Genomic DNA, 25383 nt, shown 5'->3' on the forward strand with positions numbered 1-25383 from the left:
GATCAGTTCATTAATAGGAAAGTTTTGGAGGGATATGGGACAAACAGGTGGGTTAATTTAGTTTGGGAACATGGTTATCATGGACTAGTTGGAGTGAAGGGTCTGTTTCTGAGCTTTATTACTTTCTGACTCTATGACTGAACAGCTTAGATCTGATCCATTAGCCATGAGATTGCTTAGCATTGTCTATCATTTGCTATTTATGCTGTTTGGCATTTAAGTAGTCCAGTTTGGTAGCTTCACCAGGTTCACACCTCATCATTGGGTATGCCTGGTGCTGCTCTTGTCATGCCCTCTTGCACTCCCCATTGAACCAAGATTGATCCCCTGGCTTGATGGTAATGGTTGAGTGGGGGACATGCCAGGACATGAGGTTGCAGATTGTGCTGGAGTGCAATTCTGCTGCAGTTGATGGCTCACAATGCCTCATTGATGCCTAGTCTTGAGTTGTTTGATCTGTTTGAAGTCTGTCCCATTTGTCATGGTGGTAGTTCAATACTGAGGAAGTTAGAAAGCCACAAGGGATCAGTTCCATGTTTTACTTCTCGTTCAAGGCACATTGAGGACTCAAGGGTTAAACATTCCACTGCCAAAAAGACTCACTGCAGTATCAATTGGAAGCCTGTCCTCTTACAATATAGACAGAACATCTCAGTAGGGGGGAGGCTGACAGTATCCCAAAAGAGGATCCTAGTGGAGACACACATGTCGATTCCCCCTGTAGCCTCAGACAGAAATATTTGTCCTTCCTAGACAAGACTGATAGCCATGGCCACAACCTTGTTAAACTGCCTCCCGCTCCCATTGTCTTACTTCCCCTCCACCGTGGGCGGCACGGTGACACAGTGGTTAGCACTGCTGCCTCACAGCACCAGAGACCCGGGTTCAATTCCCCCCCGCCTCAGGCGACTGACTGTGTGGAGTTTGCACATTCTCCCCGTGTCTGCGTGGGTTTCCTCCGGTTTCCTCCCACAGTCCAAAGATGTGCAGGTCAGGTAAATTGGCTGTGCTAAATTGCCTGTAGTGTTAGGTGAAGGGGTAAATGTAGGGGTATGGGTGGGTTGCGCTTTGGCGGGTCAGTGTGGACTTGTTGGGCGGAAGGGCCTGTTTCCATACTGTAAGTAATCTAATCTAATATTAGCATAAGTATGTGAATCCCCCACTTACAGCAGGTAAAACCCATTTGTCTTAATCTCTTCTCATCAATACAAAATCATGAAGAATATAATGATCAGTTCCTGTAATCCATTCACACGTTATCACAGGACATCGACATTCATCAGGCTTTGTAAATTCATAATTATCTACTTTAAACTATGTAATGACAATCGATCATGTGACTGATAATCCTTTTGTTTAATCCGTATATAAAAACTGCCTTTGCGTGTGGGGCAGACATTCGTGTGGAAGTGTCACCAAAAGTAGACACACAACAACTTTTGAGGACATTGAGAATCTCTTGCTGGCTGTCCAATAATAAAGCAGCTGGTGTTGTACTGACACTTGTGTCTTCCAGGCATTAACAACACCATATAATGGACGGTATTCTCAATGTGAAGTCTGGATCTTCCCTCCACAATGACTGTGCAGTGATCACTCTTACTGATCCGGTCATGGACAGATGCCTTTACAGCTGACAGACTGGTAAAGACAAGGTCAAGTATACTATTTTCTCTTGATGGTTTTCTCACCACTGTTGCAGACCTAGTCTATCAGCTTTGTCATTTAGGATCCGACCAGCTCAATCATTAGTACTGCTGTCAAGCCACTCTTGATGGTGGATATTGAAATGCCCCACCCAGAGTACATTTAGTACCCTAGACACTCTCAGTGTTTCCTCCAAGTATTGTTGTTGTACATGGAGGAGTACTGATTCGTTAGTGGAGGGAAGGTGATATGTGGTAACCAGTGGGAGATTTCCTCACTCATGTTTAACTTCATGGGGTCTGGAGTCAATGTTGAGCACTCCCTGTGCAACTCCCTCCTGGCTGTACACCATTGTGTGGCCACCTCTGCTGGGTCTGTCAGCTGGTGGCACAGAACATATCTGGGGATGAGGATGGTGGTGTCTGGGATATTGTCTGCAAGATATGATTCCATGATTATGATTATGTCCAGCTGTGGCTTGATGAGTCTGTGAGACAGCTCTCCCAACTTTGCACTAGCCCCCAGATGTTTGTAAGGAGGACTTTGGCTTTTTCTATGTTTGCATCGTCATTGGTTGGTCCAGTTTCACTTCTTTGAGACTTCAAAGCTGCTGATACAAGTGAATGACCTGCTAGGCCATTTCAGAGGGCTGTTGAGAGTCAACCACATGGCTGTGGATCTGGAGTCACAGGTAGAGCAGACCAGGTAAGGATGGCAGGTTTCTGGTCTGTGTTTCTTTAAGGTGAATACTTTTAAGGCAAAAGTAGATAATTTATTGATTACTAAGAGAATGAATGATTCTCAGGAGTATACAGAAATGTGGAGTTCATATTAAAATCACTTCAGCCATGATCTTATTGAATGGCAGAGGATGCTACAAGGCGCTGCAAATCCTCTTCCAAGGATGTCTACCTTGAAGACGTTCTCCTCCTCCCTCTACAAGGATCTCCCTCTCACTGCACCCCCCAGGTCATCTCCTCTGCCCTGAAGCTCTTCAGCCACATCCTGAAACAGACTCGCTACCACAGCCACATCTCCTTCCTCAGTGCCTGCCTATGGAATCAACAGATTCCACATGGACTCCAGACTACATTCAGACCAACACAATTTGGATCTGAACAGGACAACCGTTACAGACTACAAATTCAAAACCTCCAGCAACAGTTCGCCTTCTGGATCCTCCACTCCACACTCACAGCCAAGCGCCGCCACCTAATCTCTCTGCAGTCAGCCCTGCCTCAACTGAGGGCCGCACTCTGTCAGGACTGCAAAGGGCCCCTGCTGTATTACATCCTCAGAAGAATTCACACACTTCACAAACGCTCTTTCTACACCACATCGGACATCAAAAACTGTAAGTACAACAAACCTTCATGTCCTCACCTCAATAATCGACATTCCTCGACCATTCCAGAAGCTTCCCCAGCCTCTGGAACTGCTTGGCCGCCAACACCACGGGGCCGTGCCAGCCATCATTACTGCAGTGAATGATGATATCATTTCTGTCCCTACTGCTCAACAGCCTGCAGCCACAGCTGATCATGCCACTTCTGCTACCACCGGCCAGACAACAGCAGCTGCAACCGTTGGCCAGACAACTGCCGCCTCTCCTGCTATGAGATCCGCTGCCGCCGAGACCAACGCTAGGCTCAACCGGAACGACACTTCCACTTCCTCTGTTGCCTCTGCCGCTGCTGCAGCCACTTTCGCCCCCTCCGACATCACTTCCGCTACACGTTCCATTACTTCCACCACCTTGGTTGCCACTGCCTCAGCCCCAGCCACATCACCAACACCACATTTCGCAACTTCCACCCCCCTTATTATCGCTAGTGCAGCCCCCAATGTCATCGCTGATGTTATGCGTTCCACCACTTCTGCCCCGGCAGCTGCTGCCGCCCCACATATGCCACTCACCTGAACACCACCGACATGCCTCCTCCCCTGCTGATCCCACAGTCACCACACCCGCTCCCCACCCCACCCCCGATGCCCAGGGTGAGCATCACTTCTGTAAATAACATCATCCCCGGTATATCTACTACCACTCCCACTCCAGTTACAGTCTCCACTCCAACTCCCAGCTCCTGCCCTATACCAGCTCCTAGCTCCCAGCCCTGCTGAGTTTTCACCATTCCCCCAGACCTCCTCCTCACTGAGGATGAATGATCAGTCCTCAGCAAAGGCCTTACTTTCATCCCCCTCCACTCACGCATTAACAAATTCAATACGCATTGTGACATCGAATACTTCTTCCGCTTACTTTTTCCATCAAGATGCCCACTCACCTTCCGAGGACCCCTTCTCCCGCCTCCAACACATCGCCCACCTGGACACCCCGTGCTGGTCTGTTACTTGCCTTCGACCTTTTTATTTCCAGTTACCACTGGGACATTGACAACCTCAACCTGTCCAACCCCCTCACCCACTCCACCCTCTCACCCTCACATCGCGCAGCCCTCCGCTCCCTTTGCTCCAACCCCAACCTCATCATCAAACCAGTGGGCAAGGTGTGGGGTGTGCAGTGATAGTTTGGATCACTGACCTGTACATTGTTGAAACCAGGGTCCAAATTGAAGACACCTCCTTCTATTGTCCCCTCGACCATGACCTCAACCCCCATCACCAAACCACCATTTCCCAGATCTTACACAACCTCATCAACCCAGGGGATCTCCCACCCACAGCTTCCAATATCATAGTTTGGGGACTCTACACTGCCTACCTCCTACCCAAGATCCACAAGCCTGACTACCCTGGCCAACCAATCGACTCAGCCTGCTCTTGCCCCACTGAATTCATCTCCACATATCTCAATACAGTCCTAACCCCTCTGGTCCAGGAACTCCTCACAAACATTCGCGACACCACTCACACCCTCTACCTCTTCCAAGACTTTCATTTTCCTGACCCCAGGCCTCCTCTTCACTATGGACATCCAGTCCCTATACACATGCATCCACCATGACCAGGGCGTCCAAGCCCTCTGTTTCTTCCTCTCCTGATGTCCCCACCAGTACCCTTCCACTGACACTCTAATTTGTTTGGCTGAACTGGTCCTCACCCTCAATAATGTCTCCTTTGAATCCTCCGACTTCCTCCAAATGAAAAGAGTAGCCATGGGCATCCGCTTGGGCCCCATCTATACCTGTCTCTTTGTCGGTTACACGGTACAGTCTATCTTCTGTAGTTACACCAGCACCATTTCCCACCTTTTCCTCCACTACATTGATGACTGCGTCGGCGCCACCTCGTGCTCCCGCGAGGAGGTTGAACAGTTCATCAACTTCACCAACACATTCAACCTAGACCTTAAATTCATCTGGACCATCTCAGACACCTCCCTCCCCTTCCTGGACTTCTCCATCTCCATCAATGGTGACTGAATAAACACTGACATTTTCTACAAACACATTGACTCCCATAGCTACCTGGATTACAACTTCTCCCACCCAGCCTCTTGCAAAAATGCTATCCTGTATTCCTAATTTCTCCACCTCTGTCATATCTGCTCCCAGCAGGACTAGTTCCACCACAGAACACACCAGATGGCCTCCTTCTTAAAGACTGCAATTTCCCCTCCCACGTGGTTGATGATGCCCTCCAGTGCAATTCATCCACTTTCCGCATCTGTGCCCTCAAACCCCATCCCTCCAACCGCAACAAGGTCAGAAACATCCTGGTGCTCACCTTCCACCAAACCAACCTTCGTATATATCACATCATCCTCTGACATTTCTGCCACCTACAAACAGACCCCATCATCAGAGATATATTTCACTCACCCCACCATCCGCTTTCCATAAAGACTATTCCCTCTATGACTCCCTCATCAGGTCCACGCCCTCCAACAATTCACTCTCCCCTCCTGGCACCTTCCCCTGCCACTGCAGGAATTGCATAACCTGCACCCACGCGTCCCCCCTCACCTCTGTCCAAGGACCCAAAGGAGCCATCCACATTCATCAAAGTTTCACCTCCATTTCCACACATGTCATTTTTTGTATCCGTTGCTCCTGATGTGGTCTCCTCTACATTGAGGAGGCAGGATGCCTACTCACAGAGTTCTTTAGAGAACATCTCCGGGATATCTGTACCAATCAAGCCTACCACCCCATGGCCGAACTCTTCAACTCCACCTCCCACTCTGCCAAGGACATGCAGGCCCTGGGCATCCCCCATCACCACTTGCTAACCACCCAACGCTTGGAGGCAGATCACCTCATCTTCCGCCTTGGGACCCTCCAATCCCATGGCATCGATATGGATTTCATCAGTTTCTTCATTTCTCCTCCCCCCACCTTATCCCTGTTCTAACCTTCCAGCTCAGCACTGTCCTCATGACATGTCCTACTTGTCCATCTTCCTTCCCATCTATCCTCTCCAGCCTCCCCTCCAACTTATCACCATTACCCCCACCTCCATCCAACTATCACACTCTCAGCTATCTTCCCCCCAGCCCCACTCCCTTCCCATTTATCTCTCCACCCGGCAGGCTCCTAGCCTCATTCCTGATGAAGGGCTTTTGTCCGAAACATCAATATTCCTGCTCCTCAGATGCTAACTGACCTGTTATGCTTTTCCATCACCACACTCTTGACTCTAATCTCCAGCATCTGCAGTCCTCACTTTCACTTACTCTTGTTCCTTGTTGAACAACATTGTTTCAGCCACCAAAGCGCATGTGCAATGACATTAAAGCATTCATGTCGAAGGTCAGCCTCCTGTTCCATTGTCTTCTGTGTGCTCCTGTTCAGCATATGATCCAGTCCAGCATTATAGGTGGGCCTCATTTGGGCCAGGCACAGAGTTGCATCAGGAGGTGATGGCTTAGAAACCAACATGATCTGACTTTGCACAAAGAATATCGTGTGACTGGTCATTGTTCCTTACCTGAATCTTCCTCTTTGGCCAGCCCATGAATACATTGCACACATGGATCTTAGCCAAGTGATCTTTAGACAATTCAAGCTCATAAAATTGACATCACTTTGGAAGCAATATTTGTATATGATGGGTGGAGTAGGCAGTGAACTAGAGTCTACAAGTTTATGAGTCTTATGTTGCTGCGCATTATGATTTATGATTTTATTGCCATGTGTATTTTACAGTGATAAAAACAGCAAAATAAAAAGGAAAGCTTTTCCATTTTCTCCATGATCCGGTGCCATTTTAAATATATTTAGGAATTTTTAAAAAATATATGGCTTAAAGAAAGAGTCCATCAGTCCTGAGCCAGCTTATTAACAATGCTCTCACCACCTCATTGACATCTACACTGGATCCTACTAACATTGAAGTTGCCAATCTTCAGGCACCATCTTTTACCAATGGGCCAATTCTCCTCCTCCACTGCCTCGCCACCACCTGTGCCAGACCCACCAATGTCAGAGTCACATCTCTTATCACTGGGCCTACCTCATCAATGCTGTTGTGATGACTTTCCACCACTGCTTCACCGCTGCCAGTGTTGGACCCAACCAATGACAAAGTCACCGATCCTCAGGTACCATCCTCTCTGATGTCACTGTTGCTAGTGTAGCAGCTGCCAATTCCAGTGCTAGGTCCTATGCTCACCTGGACAAGAAAAAAGTTTGTGAAATATTGTAAGTTATGAAAGTTGATGGAATTCCCTTCATTTTTCCAGACACGCAGACTATTGGCATTCCAACCACTACTGCTTCTGACGTCATAGAACAAAATTGAGCCCTCATCCATCCCAATGCACATCACCATGGAGGAAGGTCACTTTCGAAACACCAGAATCATAGAATCCCAACAGGGTGGAAACAGCCCTTTCGGCCCAACTTGAGAATCCACAACTCCACACTGTCGCCTGAGGCTGGAATCAAACCGATGTCCCTGGCACTGTGAGGTAGCGGTGCTAACCACTGAGCTAACATGCCGCCCAGCAGACTTGAGAACTAGGTTCTCAAGTTAAAAGCAAAAAATGCTGGAAAGACGCAAAAAGTTTGACAGCATCTGTCGAGAGAGGAACAGAAGAGCTAGAAACAACCTGGCTTAATAGATCATATTTTGGTTTGTGTTGGTTTTAACAAAGTGGTCTCTTGTTAAAACATAAGCACACATTGCTGCAGATTTTGAATGAACAATAATGCAGAAGTTTTCTTTTGCCACACAGTAGAAATACAAGCACATTAATCATAAAACATTCCTTCATAAATTGAAAAGAAAGAAAATATGCTTATATCATGCAAACCACAACCCTAGCACAGACTTGTACAGTATAAGTGAAGGAGGAGAATTGGCCCAGTGGTAAAAGATGGTGCCTGAAGGGTGGCAACTTCAATGTTAGTTGGATCCAGTGTAGATGGCAACGAGGTGGCGAAGGCATTGTTGATGATGAGCTGGCTCAGGATTGATGGATTCTTTCTTTAAGCTTTATTTTTTATTTGTCAAATTCTTAAATCTGTTCAAAATGGCATTGGATCATGGAGAAAATGAGCTGGAAATGTGTTGCTGGAAAAGCGCAGCAGGTCAGACAGCATCCAGGGAACAGGAGAATCGACGTTTCGGGCATAAGCCCTTCTTCAGGAATGAGGAAAGTTTGTCCAGCAGGCTCAGATAAAAGTTAGGGAGGAGGGACTTGGGGGAGGGGCGTCGGAAATGTGATAGGTGGAAAGAGGTCAAGGTGAGGGTGATAGGTCAGACTGGGGTGGGGGCGGAGAGGTCGGGAAGAAGATTGCAGGTTAGGAAGGCGGTGCTGAATTCGATGGATTTGACTGAGACAGGGTGGGGGGAGGGGAAATGAGGAAACTGGTGAAATCCGAGTTCATCCCTTGTGGTTGGAGGGTTCCTAGGCGGAAGATGAGGCTTTCTTCCTCCAACCGTCGTTTTGTTGTGGTCTGATGATGGAGGAGTCCAAAGACCTGCATATCCTTGGTGGAGTGGGAGAGGGAATTGAAATGTTGAGCCACAGGGTGGTTGGGTTGGTTGGTCCGGGTGTCCCAGAGGTGTTCTCTGAAACGCTCCGCAAGTAGCCAGCCTGTCTCCCCAATATAGAGGAGGCCACATCGGGTGCAGAGGGTGCAATAGATGATGTGTGTGGAGGTGCAGGTGAATCTGTGGCGGATATGGAAGTTTCCTTTGGGGCCTTGGAGGGAGGTGAGGGAGGAGGTGTGGGCGCAAGTCTTGCACCTCCTGCAGTTGCAGGGGAAGGTGCCGGGTGTGGAGGTTGGGTTGGTGGGGGGTGTGGATCTGACGAGGGAGTCACGGAGGGAGTGGTCTTTACGGAATGTTGATAGGGGAGGGGAGGGAAATATATCCTTGGTGGTGGGGTCCGTTTGGAGGTAGCGGAAATGGCGGCGGATGATGCGCTGTACATGGAGATTGGTGGGGTGGTAGGTGAGGACCAGTGGGGTTCTGTCCTGGTGGCGGTTGGAGGGGCGGGGCTCAAGGGCTGAGGAGCGGGAAGTGGAAGAGATGCGGTGGAGGGCATCGTCGACCACGTCGGGGGGGAAATTGCGGTCCTTGAAGAAGGAGGCCATCTGGGTTGTGCGTTTTTGGAACTGGTCCTCCTGGGAGCAGATGCGGCGGAGTCGAAGGAATTGGGAGAATGGGATGGCGTTTTTACAGGGGGCAGGATGGGAGGAGGTGTAGTCCAGGTAGCTGTGGGAGTCAGTCGGTTGTATGAACTCGGATTTCACCAGTTTCCTCATTTCCCCTCCCCCCACCCTGTCTCAGTCAAATCCATCGAATTCAGCACCGCCTTCCTAACCTGCAATCTTCTTCCCGACCTCTCCGCCCCCACCCCAGTCTGACCTATCACCCTCACCTTGACCTCTTTCCACCTATCACATTTCCGACGCCCCTCCCCCAAGTCCCTCCTCCCTACCTTTTATCTTAGCCTGCTGGACAAACTTTCCTCACTCCTGAAGAAGGGCTTATGCCCGAAATGTCGATTCTCCTGTTCCCTGGATGCTGCCTGACCTGCTGCGCTTTTCCAGCAACACATTTCCAGGCTATTGCAATGTGGCTACCAGAATCATAGCTTCACCCCGAAGGTCAGAGGGAACGTTCCTTACGAAAATGATCAAATGCTCAAAACTACCCAACACTTCTGTGCCCTTTCAGAAAAGCAGCAACCCAGCACATGTTCGTTTTGTAATTTTAAATTCTGCAAAGACTTTCTATGTGGGAGATCAGTTACAAGTGATGCTGCAGATGAGAGATTTTGACAGTCACCCAAAGCGATATGGGGGTGACTATCTCCAAGCTGGGATCCACACCCCAGTTTTAAAAGCTGGTTCAGCAGGAACTGTTATAGACAATGAAAATGGAATTTACTATATCAATTTTACTTTATTTTGGCCGGGAAAAGTTGAAGTCTCTGTTTCACTGGTTCACCACAGTGAAGGGATCCAAGCACTTAAAAGATTGCGCGAGGAACGGCCAGAGAGAGTATATTTTAAAAGTACCTTCAGATTAGAAGCTGTCTCCGAGACCACTGTGTGTAATCTTTGTTTGTCTCAATCGCAACCATTCTGTAACCTTACCGATGTCAGGACTGGGGAGCCCTGGTTCTGTTATAAACCGAAGAAGCTTCCCTGCTCTGCTCGTATCAATCACGCAGTGGGAGGTTATCAGCAGAAGCTTTTAATAGAAGAAGAAAGACATTTCTTCCAAAGGTATGTTACTGATTGCACTCCTTTCGTTTATTCACCTCCTGAGCTGGGATTAAGGCACAAATATATTGATCTGCAACTGTAATACGGGTTTGTGTCTCTAGAAGAGAATGGACCCCTAATGATGGCAACACTTGTAATAGCTGGCATAACATAAAAACTAGATCTAACATTGTACGGAGAGATTTTATCAGATGTTTATTTTGGTTACTGCTATATACATATATGACAGTAATCTACACATCAGTGGCTGGGCTAATACCAACCCATTTGGTTACAAACAATAGCTACTATCAGAGTGTCGTGCTCATTCGGTGGAAAGCTTATTTGAATGCAGAGTGATGCCAACAGCATGGGTTCAATCCCTGCACTGGCTGTGTTTCTCCATCTCAATCTCTCGCCTTTCCTATGGTGTGGTGACCCTCAGGTTAAACCACCACTAGGCATGACACAATGGATTCTGATCATCCAAGATGGAGGAGGGGAAAAATTGTGGCTGTAAGAGCTGCTCCTTTTTTGAGGTATTTTAGGTGCTGAAGGTAATTTTCTGGAATTGCAGGAGCTGCAGTTACTATTTCATATGCTATTGCATTGTTTTGGAACTTTGGGTTAAAAAAATCAAACCAACGGCAATTTTAAAAGAACTTAAACAAACAAAAGGCAGCAATGACATGGTCAGTGAGGGAGCAAGAGAGAAAGAAACCTACGCTGCTGTCTGACGCAGCAATGGATCTGCATAGTTACTGCCTTTACTGCTTGAGTTCATGTATCTCTAGACATTGGAGTAGATCTAGGAATATGCCTTATAAATTGCCATTTACAGCTGACCTTGGAGGAACCTGTGTGGGAGAGCTCACAGCATAGAAACAGATAAGTGCATAGTTTTTTAAGTGGAACATTGCTTTAAGTCTACAGTAGTGAGTAAAGGGGGTTATTTCTTGATTATATGTTTTATTGAGATCTGTGTTTTGATTAAATTTTAAAAATATAAACCATAAGTTCAAAGTTAGCCTGGAACATTTCTCTTTTGAGCAAAAGAAGTGCTATTTTCTGGGTCTGTAGATTGTGAAGAAGCAAAGATGGCATTTAGTAGAGTGATATGATATTCCTTTGAATGTGGGAGCTCAGGAAGAGTTTCCATGTTACTGATGATTATGTCTGCAGGAAGTGTCTTTGGTTCCAAATCCTTTCATATCGCATGGATCAGTTGGAATGGCTCTTAGAATCAACAAGGAATTTACAGCAGCTGGGGCGTATGATAGATAGCAGTTATAGGAAGGGATAAAAGTCAGGTTAATGGGTTAACTCAAGGAAAAGTAGAAGAGGGAGGTAGATAGTGCAAGATTCTCCTGTGGCTATCCCCATTTCAAACAAGAATGCTGTTTTGGAAAACATAGGAGGTGAAGGACTCTCAGGGGAATGTAGCATGAACAGCCAGGTTTCTGGTATTGGGAATGCCTCTAATATAATGAGGGGTACGTCAGGTTCCAAGCGATTGATGGTGATAGGGGATCCTCTAGTCAGAAACACATACAGACGTTTCTGTGGCCAGCAATGAAAAATCAGAATAGTGTGTTGTCTCCCTGATGTCAGGATGAAGACTGTCTCAGAAAAGGTGCAGAATGTTCTCAAAGGGGAGAGAGACCAGCAGGAATTCACAGTACACATTGGAACCAGCGATATAGGAAGGGAAAAGATTGAGATTCTGAAGGGAGAATATAGAAAGTTAGGCAGGAATTTAAAAAGGGGGTCCTCGAGGGGAGTAATATCTGGATTACTCCAGATGCTACGAGACAGTAAGGGTAGGAATAGGAGGATACAGCAGATGAATGCATGGCTGTGAAGCTGGTGCATGGAGAAGGATTCACATTTTTGGATCATTGGAATCTCTTCTGGGATAGAAGTGACCTGTACAAGAAGGATGGATTGCACACAAATTGGATGAGGACTAATATATTGGCTGGGAGATTTGCAGGGAAAGTAATCCGAGACCATGCTCCAATATGTCCAGGAGCTGTCTGAAGAACAACACAAAGCACAAAATTTAAAATTAATCCATTTTCTGTTTCCCAGATGTGGAATACCATGTGATTTCAGAGAATGGGAGAGAGCTTAAGTTGAAGGATGTTAGGTTATTTTATAGTATATTTCAATGCATGCACACTGTCCTCATTTTTTCAAGTTGAATCTAGACTCAAAACTCATGAACACTAACATTGTCTCAGCATTCAGTTAACTTTCTGTCAACAGAGTTTTAGCATACTATTTTTCCTCAACACTGATTTCTCCAGAAATGATTGATCTGTAGCTGAGGTAGATATCCACATATGCCAGTCTCCCACCAGTACTATCATGAAGTCACATTTAAGCACTCCACATCTTATTATTCAACTCTGGCTTTATCTAGCTTCCGAGCCATGTGTACATTATGAAATCAGGGTGAGGAATCCTGACTGATTTGACCTTCACTCACTCTTTGGAACTGAGGTGAATAATAGCACACTCACCATCACTCCAGACCATCTAATGCAACACACACTCATTGAATCTGAAACCTGAGACTAGGGTTTCTTCTTTGAGGCAGGACCAGGGAGTCCGGAGATTTCTTGATGTTAGGAACTTCCTTCCCACCCAGCAGTGACTGCGAACTCTAGTTTTATCTTGGGGAGGTGTGGAAAGCCTGGGGTTAGGTTTTTCACCTCTAACATCAGTGTGAAAGTGCAATCTACAGTGACAACAGAGCGGATGCTAATGCAGAGGCATGATTATCCCTGTTATAAGGCATGTCCCTGACATAATCTTTGTCTCACAACAATGTAGCATACTGTGAGTATAATGACTTTATTGATGGCATTATTGATGGTATTCTGGATGGTTGATAATATGTTGCCACTTGATATCCTAAAACTTGCTGAAAATACACAGTTTCTCTCCACTCCCTGCAACTGGCTGTACTCTGATAGTGAAAACGCAGCAGCTCATAGCACAGATCCAAGGCTGCAACGCTACATCCCCTCACATGACCTTGCAACTTCGACAGACGAGGCCAAACACTGAACAAACACCTGGCTTTTCTTGGCCTTTTGTCTCCCAAGTCTAATGCACTTCATACTTCGCAAGGAGATCTGGCCCTTAGAACATTGCCTCACAATGTCAATGCATAGAGAGTGGCACACACTGCCAATGGTGTGAATTCTATCCAAGCACAGTCTGTAGAATTTTGTGAAGACCCACCTCTGTACCTTGTCCTTAGTGTGGAGTGATGCCCCTGAAGCAGTTTCCCCTTTCTAATATAAAAAGATGCCTAACATCCTCAATGGTCTACACTGATGTCACTCAACTTTGGGGGTATTGAGGGGCACGGTCATGGGGAAAGCTGAGCGAGACATTCTGAACCAAGGACAGGGGATAAGGTTCCAATGATCACCACCCCCATCCATGCAATCAATTGCCCATAACTGGGGACAAATGAAAGTCCTCCCAATCTGGCAAGCAGGTCATTATGGTTACTCTGTCAGAACCACTCCGAATGTTCAGCTCATTGGAATGGTGGTGAGTTGAGGCCCTTAAGTGGCCATTAATTAACTTTTGTGCATTAATTGGTGGTGGGTCAGCCACAGAGCTTCCCCTTCTCACACCAGCACTTCATTGTAGTGGGATGGAGGCCAACTATCCCAACGGTGCTACCTCATCCAATTATTTCTTCATATTGCAACTAGACCTGCTGCCTTATCAAAATGGAAAATCTAGCCCAATAACTATGTTTCCCTCTCCACAAATGCTTCCTAAGCTGCTGTGTATTTCTAACATTGTCTGCCATTGTTTTGAGATTTGGTCATCTGTGCTGGATGCTCTGTATAGTTGGCAGTTCAAACTGCATAATCTTCCTTTCACTGCAATGGAATTTGTATCTGCATTTTTACAAAATTCACTTATTGGGCATGGCCATCAGTGGTTGGCCAGCATTTATTCCCTGTCCCTAGCTGCCCTTGAGAAAATGCTGGTGAGCAGCCTTTTTCAATACACTTGAATGGCTTGCTGGGCCATTTGAGAGTCTGGAGTCACATGCTGTAAGGGCGGCAGATTTATATCCCTGAAGGGCATTACTGAGCCAGATGGGTTTTTCTCCCCAATCTGCAGTGGTTCCATGCTAAACAGCAGATCCAGATATTTGTTAACTGAATTCAAATTCCAACAGCTGCTGTGGCAGGATTCAAGCGCAGGTTAACTGAGTTTCTCGAATTATAGACTAGTGATTAATATCAATCGACCATCATCTCCCCTGATGAATTGCTCAAGGTAGTTGCAGTGCCATGGGGTGGGGAAATGGATTTAAATAGTGCATCCAACTGAAGAGAGTTACATTTCCTTCTTTTGGTGACGTGTAAAGAAAACAAATGTGCGAGGTGGGAAATGAAGCTCAGGATCACAGCCAAGTGAATTTCCCAGCGAGTAGGAAGAGGGAGGCGGGAACATCATCACAAACAAAAACAATAGTCCTTCAATTTTGACATGACACAGCTTGAACTGCCAGAACGGCTTGCTGATCTCCCACATGGTAAATGAATTCCTGTCCTGTGTAATTTATATTGATTACAATTCTGGTTGCAATGACTTCAGATAATATCAATAATAATAATAAAAAGAATGTATTTTCAGTGGAGTCAACGTCAAGAGACCCATATTGCCCAATGGCCTGGGATATGTAACTGTGCAACCTTCACCTCATACAGGTAAGAGAAATATAAATGTTAATAATGACTGTTGTATCAGTTTATTTATCTATTAGAGGGACAGCAAGTAAGTAATCCTTTGCGGCAGATATTGTATGGTGCTCTAAAGGTTCAACTCACAAGAAAAGAGAGACCTATGAGTGTCTTGGAACAGTGAAGTATTTGTTCTCAATGACACAGTTGCAGCATCAGGCAGACATTGGATGCATACCCCAGGAGATGGACCTGTTTCCACCTTCAGGGAAGTAATCGGAACTGAAGCCATCATCAGTCATGATTTTATTGAATGGCAGAACAAGGAGCCATCTGGTTCACTCCAGCCCTGAATGTGCTTTTTAGCCAGACTATATCAATGATTCTGTGTCTTTTAGCTTGAATTGCAAAAGGGCACAGAATTAACGTTTCCAGTTCTATTTAAAAAAGCAACACTAGATAGCCTTGATTGACATCCAGATGTTTCAATATAATTTGCAGCTAATGAAATATTTTGCAAGGTGGTCATCACTGTAATGCAATGTGTGGAAATGCAGCAGACAATTTAGTGCATCATAAAGAAATTAAATGCACTGAGCTAATACCCACAGAGCCTGTGCTATTACTGTTGATTGAAGGACAGTCTTGACCAGGATGCCTGGGTGAACTCCTATGCCCTTCTACAAAGTAGTAAGGTGGGATCTTTTGTATTCACCTGGGAGGAAGGATAAAGCAATGTTTGGTTTATTACAGCTGAAAGGTGATACTTCCAACTGTGCAGAACATTCCCTGCCAAGTCACTGTCTGAGTCGTTCAACCGAGAATTATTTTTATGTCTTTTTTGGCAACCCATAAACGTGTTTCAAGAGACCGTGTTATAGAGTCACACAGCACGGAAACAGTCCAATCAATCCATGCTGAACATTATCCCAAACTAAACTTGTCCAGGCTGCCTGCTCCTGACTCATATCCCTTCAAACCATTCTTGTTATAGTTACCCAAGTGTCTATTAAACATTTGCAATTGTGTCCACACCCACCGGTTTATTTCACATGCGAACCACCCTCTGTGTAAAACATAATTTGCACCAAAGTCTTTTTAAAATATCTCTCCTCTCACTTTCAAAGTCTGTGCCCGAATCTTGAACTTGCCTGTCTTTGGGAAAAGGCACCTACTATTAACCCTATCGATACCCCTCATGATATTTCAACTTCTACAAGATCACCTCTCAATCTCCTATGCTCTAGTGAAAAAGTCCCAACCTATCCAACCTTTCCTTACAACTCAAATCTTCTAATTTTTCCGCATTGTATGTTCCTTTGACATCATGAAGTGCCTTTATGATCCTTCACAACATTTGTCATTTTCCTTTTGCCTTGGTAACCAGAGCTCAATTTAAAAATAACAAATTGCCCACATCTTCCAATCTGGATCAGAACCCCTATTACTGACAAACTCGACATTCCCAGAGTTCTTCCAACTGAATTAAAGTCCAACACACAGACACCATCGTCAGAGTGGATCATCACAGAAACTGTGCTCTTTACTGCAGTAGGTATTGAACTCCAGTAAGTACCCACAGTTTAAAGGACACAAAACTAATTAGACAGTGACTTCGGAAAGTGGGTGAATGTGGTGAATTTTCAAAGGGAGTTGTGATAATTTATAATTTGGTTGAGGTAGGCTAATTAAAAGCTACGAATTAATCTCTACAAACAGTTTAGATCATATGCTAAAGGAGATGTTCCATTAATTATTGAATTAATGAATGAAATCAGACTTTATTCAGTGTAATAAAGTAAATTAACATAATCATCTAACAGCTATGTAAGGAACTAATAAAAGACAAAGAAGTTATACTTATCAGACACACAAGACAACGTCAATACTGGCTTAAAATCCCAGCCAGCAAACAAGAACACACTTCCTCCCTCAAGAACAGTAATGTGTTGATTGTCAATATCATTTACTCTGTACATGAGTTTGCATATTTTCTCACTCTAAGATGATCGATTGTTTTAGAGTGTTTCTGTGATGTGTTTATGGGAGGTGTGGTGGCTCAGTGCTGAGCACTGCTGCCTCACAGCGTCAGGCAACCAGGTTCAATTCCAGCCTCGGGTAACTGTCTGCGTGGAGTTTGCACATTCTCCCTGTGTCTGCGTGGATTTCCTCCGGGTGCTCTGGTTTCCTCCCACAATCTCAAGATCTGCAGGTTAGGTGAATTAGCCATGCAAATCTTAGCAGGACTTACACATTTAATGGTAAGGTCCTAGGGAGTGTTGCTGAACATAGGGACCTTGGATTGCAGGATCATAGCTCCTTGAAAGTGGAGTCGCAGGTAGATAGGATCGTGAAGAAGGCATTTGGTATGCTTTCCTTTATTGGTCAGAGTATTGAGTACAGGACTTGGAGGGCATTTGGATGGGTATATGAATAGGAATGATTTGAAGGGATATGGTCCGGGTGCTGGCAGATGGGACGAGGTTGGGTTGGGATATCTGGTTGGCATGGACAGGTTGGACTGAAGGGTCTGTTTCCCTGCTGTACATCTCTATGACTCTATGACTCTATCAGTAGAAAATCTTGACCTTTCAGATTAGTCAAGTCCATGTATTTGTAACATTGCTCAAAAAGTGGTCAATTTAGTAAATTAAATTAGCAAAGTCTGCAAGCCTGCTCTACGAGCAAGTGGGCGTGTGAAGGAGCAAGGTGACGGCTGGGTGTGGGAACAGATTGTCATGTAGGGGCAGGAGTAATGTGTCAAGGGACATCAAATCTTGGGTTGGAGTGGGTATTGAGTTTTGGGAATGAGGGACAGGAGCAGTTGCCTGAGCTTGGCAGAGAGAAAGTTGGAAATTCTCAGGTTGTGTGGCGAAACAAGAGCAGTCTGGGGTGGGGACGTTCTCGGTGTTCAAGGTAGGGATTATTGTGTTGGATGCCCAGGGTAGATCGGGCCAGTATGAGTGTTTGTGAACCAATCTAAGTGATTGATCAAGAGTTATGGGAGATTTCAATCCTCTAACCTTTCATGACTAACAGTTAAGGTAAAACAAAGCCATCTGAAGTTTCCGACTCTGAATTAGAGTCAGTGCCCATCAGAAATTTCAACTTTCCATGAGATTCCCACATGGTCAGTACATTTGGACATCTGAGAAATGCATCTTTCTGAGTTCATCCAGACTCTCACTGTCTGCACATTGGAAGATCTGTGCCAATCAGGTTTTGGCCCATTGTGGCCATTTAACTTTACGGTTTTACTTTTCTTTGTCACACTTTGGTGATATTAAAAAACTTTATTTTGTGATTCACAATTGCCCCTGAAACTATGATGAGCCAAATGAAAAAAATTTGGAATGACCTCCACCTCAGATGCAGAGCATTTTGTTTGGGTCGCAATTCATGTGCTTTTCTTTTCAGGCATAAATCTTGGAGGATGTGTCTCCAGCAAGCCCTTGCTTTCACCGGCTGGATTTTATTATCAGGACCAGTGGATGTCAAGAAACTGTAATGTTCTCTCACTCACTCAACCTGAATTCAGAAAACACGTTTGTAATATTTTACAGTGTGTTTCATATCAGTGGTCAGGGAAATAATGGAGAATATTTGGAAGGAAAGAATCAATCTACACTTGGAAAGGCAAGGTTTGATCAGGGAGAGTTGGTATGGCTTTGTCAGAGGGAGGTCATGCCTGACAACATTGATTGAAGTTTTCAAGGTGATGATCAGGTTTGTAGAGGAGGATAATGCAGTTCATGTAGTTTATATGGATTTCAGCAAAGCTTTTGACAAGATCCCACATGAGAGACTTAGAAAAAAGTTAAAAGCACATTAGATTCAGGTTAACTTGGCCCGTCAGATCAAACATTATGTTTGGGTAACGTTTGTACAGAAATCCTAACTATTCCTTCATCACCAACACCTATATTCTTCAAATGGGTTCATGAGAGGGATTCAGGTTACCTTGGCAAGTTGGATCAAAAATTGGAGGAGAAAGTGAGGTCTGCAGATGCTGGAGATCAGAGATGGAAATGTGTTGCTGGAAAAGCGCAGCAGGTCAGGCAGCATCTAGGGAACAGGAGAATCGACGTTTCGGGCATTAGCCCTTCTTCAGGACCTGAGTGTGAATGACAAAGAATTGAATTGCAGGTGCAGGAGGCAAATTAGAAGGCAATTGGAACATTGTCCTTCAGTACTGGAGGGATTGAGTTTAAAAATGGGAGTTTATGCTGGAGCTGTATAGCGTGCTGGTGAGACCACACCTGGAGTAGTGTGTGCAGTTTTGGTCTCCTTATTTGAGAAATGATGTACTTGTATTGGACAGGTTGCAGAGGAGGTTCACATGGTTGATTCCGGAGTTGAGAGGATTTGCTTATGAGGAGAGATGGACTAGAATGGGACTATACCCATTGGAATTTAGAAGAATTAGGGGGGATTTTATAGAAACATTATGAAGGGAATAGATAAGATGGAAGCAAGGAGGTTGTTTCCACTAGTAGGTGAAACTAGAACTAGGGGCATAGCCACAATATAAAAGGGAGCAGATTTAGGACTGAGTTGAGGAGGAATTTCTTCACCCAAAGGGTTGTGAATCTGTGGAATTTCCTGCCCAGTGAAGCAGCTGAGGCTACCTTTTTGAATGTTTTTAAGGCAAAGTGATAGTTTTTTTGAACAATAAAGGAATTAGGGGTTATGTGAACAGGTGGGTAAGTGGAACTGAGTCCACATAAAGATCATAATACCATAAAACATAGGAGCAGAAAGTAGGCCATTCAGCCCATCGAGTCTGCTCCACCATTTAGTCATGGCTGGTGGGTTTCTCTACTACATTCTCCATTTCCTCCCGATAACCCTTGATCCCCTTGATACTCAAGAACCGAACGAAGTCAGCCATAATCTTATTGCTTGGCGGAGTAGGCTCAAGGGGCCAGATGGCCTACTCCTGCTCCAATTCCTTATGTTTTTATGTTCTTACATAACTATCTCATTGCACTGACTCTGACTTCTTGTGCATCACCATTTCCCTTTGCGGCACCAATTGTCTCGTGCATTTGGCCTTGAATTCTGGAAGTTACAATTTCGCCCGCTCTGTCTTTCTTCTCCCTTTTTTACCTTTGCAGAGTCCTTCCCACCTCTTTGACTCAGTATTTGATCATCATCATTATAGCTCAGAACCATCAGCAACCAGCAGCAGCTGCCAAACAGCGTCCACATGAAGACACACAGCTATACGTCCCCTCAGTCTGCAGACAACATTCACTGGGCCCAGAGTCGATCTTCCTTAAGGTCATTTCATCCAGATGAATGGAGCACAGTGCCAACACCATCCTTTGACTGTAAATTGGTTGTTGCTTGAAAAGCATGCAGCATCTGTTTAATCCCTGAAACCAATGCAGTTTTTCTGTTTTTTCTTTCTTCCTCTTTCCTGTTGTTTTAGAAAAGGTTCACACTAACAGCTATTTGAAGTTGCTTTGACATTTGATGCTCCCACATTCAACATTGAGTCAATGTTATACTGCAGTGGGTATTAGGGAAAGAGTATAGGCATTAAGGAAAGGAAACCTCTTAGTTCATTCTTGTAGCTCAGATGCAATGACAGTCAATCAGACAGATGACGATTTAAAAACCAAAAAAAATGTGGACGTCGCAAATCAGAAAGAAAACCAAAAATTGCCAGAAAAGCTCAGCAGGTCTGGCAGTTTCTATGGAGAGAAATCAGAATTAGCATTTCAGGTTGAATAACCTTTCTTCGGGACAATGGGTTCTGAGGAAGGGTCACTTGAAACAAAATGCCAACACAGGTGATAAGTCAAAGTGCCAATTTATTTGCGAGTTGGGATTCTGTTTCCAGTGAGATATTGCCCATGCCACCTGTTTGCCCTCACATTCCTTACTTTTCCATTTCCTCCCACTATGCCAACTATAAGGGACTCCTCGATGCTGGCAGTGTGTGACGTGGCACACACCTGGGGTTTAAATGTGTTGTCAGCAACAGGAAACCTGAAGGTCCAGGCAGTGGTGAGCATGCCTTCTGCTGGTCAGAGAGAAATTGAGGGCTGCAGATGCTGGAGATCAGAGCTGAAAATGTGTTGCTGGAAAAACGCAGCAGGTCAGGCAGCATCCAAGGAACAGGAGAATCGACATTTCGGGCATAAGCCCTTCTTCAGGAATGAGGAATGTTTGTCCAGCAGGCTAAGATAAAAGGTAGGGAGGAGGGACTTGGGGGAGGGGCTTTGGAAATGCGATAGATGGAGGGAGGTCAAGGTGAGGGTGATAGGCCGGAGTGGGGTGGGGGCGGAGAGGTCAGGAAGATGATTGGAGGTTAGGAAGGCGGTGCTGAGTTCGAGGGATTTGACTGAGACAAGGTGGGGGGTGGGGAAATGAGGAAAGTGGAGCAGTCTGAGTTCATCTCTTGTGGTTGGAGGGTTCCCAGGCAGAAGATGAGGCCCTCTTCCTCCAACCGTCGTGTTGCCATGGTCTGGCGATGGAGGAGTCCAAGGACCTGCATGTCCTTGGTGGAGTGGGAGGGGGAGTTAAAGTGTTGGGCTACGGGGTGGTTGGGTTGGTTGGTCCGGGTGTCCCAGAGGTGTTCTCTGAAACAGCAACACTGGCACCACCCCCCACCTTTTCCTCCGCTACATCGATAACTGTATCGGCGCTGCCTCGTGCTCCCACGAAGAGGTTGAACAGTTCACCCACTTTACCAACACCTTCCATCCCGACCTCAAATTCACCTGGACCGTCTCAGACTCCTCCCTCCCCTTGCTAGACCTTTCCATTTCTATCTCGGGTGACCGAATCGACATGGACATCTACTATAAACCGACCGACTCCCACAGCTACCTAGACTACACCTCCTCCCACCCTGCCCCCTGTAAAAACACCATCCCATATTCCCAATTCCTTCGTCTCTGCCACATCTGCTCCCAGGAGGACCAGTTCCAAAACCGTACAACCCAGATGGCCTCCTTCTTCAAGGACCGCAATTTCCCGCCAGACGTAGTCGACCATGCCCTCCACCGCATCTCTTCCACTTCCCGCTCCTCCGCCCTTGAGCCCCGCCCCTCCAACCGCCACCAGGACAGAATCCCACTGGTCCTCACCTACCACCCCACCAACCTCCATGTACAACGTATCATCCGCCGTCATTTCCGCCACCTCCAAACGGACCCCACCACCAGTGATATATTTCCCTCCCCTCCCCTATCAGTGTTCCGAATAGACCACTCCCTCCGTGACTCCCTCGTAAGGTCCACACCCCCCACCAACCCAACCTCCACTCCCGGCACCTTCCCCTGCAACCGCAAGAAACGCAAAACTTGTGCCCACACCTCCCCCCTTACTTCCCTCCAAGGCCCCAAGGGACACTTCCATATCCGCCACAAATTCACCTGCACCTCCACACACATCATCTATTGCATCCGCTGCACCCGATGTGGCCTCCTCTGTATTGGGGAGACAGGCCGCCTACTGCGGAGCGTTTCAGAGAACACCTCTGGGACACACGGACCAACCAACCCAACCACCCCATAGCCCAACACTTTAACTCCCCTTCCCACTCCAACCAAGGACATGCAGGTCCTTGGACTCCTCCATAGCCAGACCATGGCAACATGACGGTTGGAGGAAGAGCACCTCATCTTCTGCTTGGGAACCCTCCAACCACAAGAGATGAACTCAGACTTCTCCATTTTCCTCATTTCCCCTCCCCCCACCTTGTCTCAGTCAAATCCCTCGAACTCAGCACCGCCTTCCTAACCTGCAATCATCTTCCTGACCTCTCCGCCCCCACCCCATTCTGGCCTATCATCCTCACCTTGACCTCCCTCCACCTATCGCATTTCCAAAGCCCCTCCCCCAAGTCCCTCCTCCCTACCTTTTATCTTAGCCTGCTGGACACACTTTCCTCATTCCTGGAGAAGGGTTTATGCCTGAAACGTCGATTCTCCTGTTCCTTCGATGCTGCCAGACCTGCTGCGCTTTTCCAGCAACACATTTTCAGCTCTGCTGGTCAGGACAAGCTAGCTCAAGGGTGGCACCGAGTAAAGTCATGCGAATATAGTGAGGTGAGAAGTGAGGAATTGCATGAGATAACTCGCAGAGCTCATGGAGAGAATGAAACTACCTGAAGTTTACCTTTGGGAAAATTGAGCACTTAGTCTTCAATTTTAACATAATTTGAGGTACACTGCTTTATTCTGTCATTTATTTCTGGCTTGTTACTACTTCAGAACAATAAAAACAAGACATTATTGTAGCATTACAAAATTGTTTATTCTGTACATGATGGTACAAAATTGCATTTCGACCTATTAGTTTTTTTTAATGAATATATCGCAAACAGCTCCTCAAAATGCTCAAGTTAAACTAAGACTTACTGTCGGGCCCACTTCCAAATGCCTCATTCTAAAGAAGGTTCTGAAAATCTTGTCCCATCCACCAACACCCTCCCATGTTATGCAGGCTTTTGCTTGCTCCGACTGGCTTACTGATCCTAATTATTTAACTTGGCTGCTTACTTGCCTTTTCTGACTTCCCGTTGTTGTATGAAACTGATGGTCCCACAGTAAAGTAAGATAAGAGCTGAGAGCATCCCCAAGTTAAAGCACTAATGTTCTGAGTGATTTGTCTACTTTGGTCTGTTCATAATGATCAATGGAAAGATAACTCAGTGTCACGTTATGTGTAATTCCATCTTCTGTTTTAGGTCTGAGGAAGTTTGATCTTGGCAATTCTTGGAAGACGGGGCCACATCTCGCTTTGGATATAGACAACAAGATCAAGATGGAATACTATGCTCATGGAACACCGATCCGAATCCTCCCCATTTCAAATCAGGACCTGCCATTCATCGTAAATAAACTGGATGAGATTAAAGGTGGAAAGAACACTGTTATAGCCTTCACCATTTGGTGTCATTTCAACACTTTCCCAGTTGAACCATACATCCGCAGGCTCCAGAACATCCGCAGGTCAATTCTACGATTGCTGGAAAGGAGCCCAGATACACTGGTTGTAATAAAGACTGCCAATGTCCAGGCCCTTCCGCGGGAGGTCAGTCTCTACAACAGTGACTGGTATTCCTATCAACTTGACTTAGTGATGAGAAAGATGTTTGAGGGCATCAACGTGGCATTTGTGGATGCCTGGGAGATGACAATAGCACATTACCTACCTCATGAATTACATCCCAAAAGAATCATTATAAAAAATGAAGTAGATGTATTTCTTTCATATGTGTGTCCTTTATGAAAGGGTGAAGCACTGTTTTTTTAGATTGAAAATGGCAGCCATGAGATTTATGTTGTATGACAAAATGAAAAGGTTACAAGCATGTCCTTCAAGAATTTTGGAAGCATGTTTTTAATGATTGTATTGTAGTATTTTAAATATAGATCTCCCAGCAGCAATTATCTTTAAAAAAAATGGTTCTATGCCATGTTTGGGGAATATTTGTATGCTATAGCTTTTTATTTGTTCTGCAACATTGAAGGATATTATGTGCAATTGTGGCTTCAGTTAGGTTACAAATATCAGCAGGTTATTTCCTGACACTTTCAAGGGGAATGCTGAGTGGCACTGGGTAACATGGCTAGGTCTGTAATGTGTCTGTCCCTGTTTCTGAGTCACCAGTCACCCTGTCCCTTACTTCATATCATCTACAATGAATGGTTAGGGCAGAAGTTAAGAGGGCGGCACGGTGGCACAGTGGTTAGCACTGCTGCCTCACAGCGCCAGAGACCCGGGTTCAATTCCCGCCTCAGGCGACTGACTGTGTGGAGTTTGCACATTCTCCCCGTGTCTGCGTGGGTTTCCTCCGGGTGCTCCGGTTTCCTCCCACATTCCAAAGATGTGCAGGTCAGGTGAATTGGCCATGCTAAATTGCCCGTAGTCTTAGGTAAGAGGTAGATGTAGGAGTATGGGTGGGTTGCGCTTCGGCAGGGCGGTGTGGACCTGTTGGGCCGAAGGGCCTGTTTCCACACTGTAAGTAATCTAATCTAATCAAAAGCGGGCAAGAGGGAATGTTTTGCTTTCTGTTCCAGTCTAAGACCTGTTGTGTTCACACTTTATGGGAATATGCAAATATTCAAGGAACCAGGATGTAACACAGATGTGACCAGAAACCAATCGTGTGTGTGTGGTTGCAAACTGCTGCTTTGAGTAATGCTGGTTGTTGAATCCTACCTAGCCCTAGTTTGTTCTACAATGTGTATATGTTGTTACAAATATGTTTTGTATTTCAAGTTGCTTGGTGGACTCAAATAACTCCACAGAGGCTGGTATCCTGTCATCAAATCCCCTTTTATTTTTCACGTTCACAGTACATGAACTGTGAACAGCCAGCTCCGAAGCAGTTCTTTGAGTGAACAGATTGCTTGAGACTCCTG

General features: G+C 45.7%; 1 pseudogene across 1 annotated transcript; it reads left to right on the forward strand.

The window, feature by feature from the left end:
• Positions 1-4766: 4766 nt before the first annotated feature.
• LOC148148521 (NXPE family member 3-like) lies at positions 4767-24361 on the forward strand (annotated as a pseudogene). The gene is made up of 4 exons (XR_015758969.1): positions 4767-4817; positions 9615-10295; positions 14952-15025; positions 23703-24361. The product of XR_015758969.1 is annotated as an NXPE family member 3-like (transcript).
• Positions 24362-25383: the final 1022 nt, after the last annotated feature.

Source organism: Chiloscyllium plagiosum, unplaced genomic scaffold (genome assembly GCF_037043375.1).
Source record: "Chiloscyllium plagiosum isolate Xiang-an unplaced genomic scaffold, Cpla_swu_hap1 HiC_scaffold_12, whole genome shotgun sequence".
Lineage (NCBI taxonomy): Eukaryota > Metazoa > Chordata > Chondrichthyes > Orectolobiformes > Hemiscylliidae > Chiloscyllium > Chiloscyllium plagiosum.